Below are 1,515 nucleotides of genomic sequence, written 5' to 3'. Positions count from 1 at the left end.
CAAGGGTCCCAGGTTCGATTCCAGTCAAGGGCATGTACCTTGGTTTCGGGCACATCCCCAGTAGGGGGTGTGCAGGAGGCAGCTGATCGATGTTTCCCTCTCATCGATGTTTCTAACTCTCTATCTCTCTCCCTTCCTCTCTGTAAAAAATCAATAAAATATATTAAAAAAAAGAAAAAAAAAACGAAAAAGGCTCACCTATGTAGCAAGAGTTTCAAGCATGAAGTAAGGACCCCTATGGGACCAATCAACTTTAGTATGCATGACAGTGGGATAAACTTGAGGGACTGGAAGTCTGGTGGAAAGTTTTCAGAACTAAATATTCAAGTCACTTGGAAAAAGTGGAGCCCTCATCTTCTAAAAGTTAGAAAATACATCATTAGGAGTGATAAGGACTTAATAGGAAGTAAAACCTACAACCTAGATTACTTTACCCAGCAAAGCTATCATTCAGAATTAAAGGTCAGATAAAGAGCTTCACAGAAGATAAAAAGCTAAAGGAGTTCATCACCAACAAACCAGTATTATATGAAATGCTGAAAGGTATCCTTTAAGAAGAAGAAGAAGAAGAAAAAGGTAAAGATAAAAATTATGAACAAAACTACATATCTATCAACAAGTGAATCTAAAAATCAAGTGAATCAAAAATCTGATGAACAGGGCCGGACGACATTTCCCAGGAGGCGCCGCACCACGTCCGGCTGCGAAGATGGCGGCTTCCTAGCGAGTCGGAGGGAGGCTGAGACTACGTTCCAGGTTACAGAAAACCCAACTCAATCTATCTGAAGCAAGAAAGGGGAATTAGTGGCGTATAGACTGGCTCCAGGTACTCAGAACTCTGCCCGCTGTTCTCTGGGGCAGAATTCTGGCTTCCCCCATCCCTGCTTCATCCAGCCACTCAGGAGCCATGGAGGTGGCAGAGCCCAGCAGCCCCACCGAGGAAGAAGAGGAGGAGGAGGAGGAAAAGCAGTCAGTGGAGCCAAGGCCCCGTACACGCTCCAACCCTGAGGAGGCTGAGGACCGGGCAGTGGGGGCCCAGACCAGCGTGGGAAGCCGAAGTGAGGGTGAGGGCGAGGCAGCCAGTGCGGATGATGGGACCTCGAATGCTCTGGGAGCTGGCCCCAAGCCCTGGCAGGTGCCCCCACCAGTCCCTGAGGTCCAGGTATGGACACCAAGGGTCAACTGTCCAGAGAAGGTGATCATCTGCCTGGACCTGTCAGAGGAAATGTCACTGCCAAAATTGGAGTCATTCAACGGCTCCAAAACCAATGCCCTCAATGTCTCCCAGAAGATGATTGAGATGTTTGTGCGGACAAAACACAAGATTGACAAAAGCCATGAGTTTGCACTGGTGGTGGTGAACGATGACACTGCCTGGCTATCTGGACTGACCTCCAACCCCCGTGAGCTCTGCAGCTGCCTCTACGACCTAGAGACGGCCTCCTGCTCCAACTTCAATATGGAAGGTCTCTTCAGCCTCATTCAACAGAAGACAGAGCTGCCAGTCACGGAGAA

At 48.6% G+C, this 1,515-nt stretch overlaps 1 pseudogene across 1 annotated transcript; it reads left to right on the top strand.

Moving 5' to 3' along the window:
* The first annotated feature begins 712 nt into the window (after nt 1–712).
* On the top strand, nt 713–1,510 carry LOC102754817 (annotated as a pseudogene). Its single transcript, XR_001514269.1, has 2 exons — nt 713–856; nt 895–1,510. The product of XR_001514269.1 is annotated as a BRISC and BRCA1-A complex member 1 pseudogene (transcript).
* The last annotated feature ends 5 nt before the right edge of the window (nt 1,511–1,515 follow it).

This window comes from Myotis davidii, unplaced genomic scaffold, assembly GCF_000327345.1.
Source record: "Myotis davidii unplaced genomic scaffold, ASM32734v1 scaffold1102, whole genome shotgun sequence".
Lineage (NCBI taxonomy): Eukaryota > Metazoa > Chordata > Mammalia > Chiroptera > Vespertilionidae > Myotis > Myotis davidii.
The sequence above is the reverse complement of the archived record's forward strand: the minus strand, read 5'-3'. Positions and strand labels throughout refer to the sequence as shown.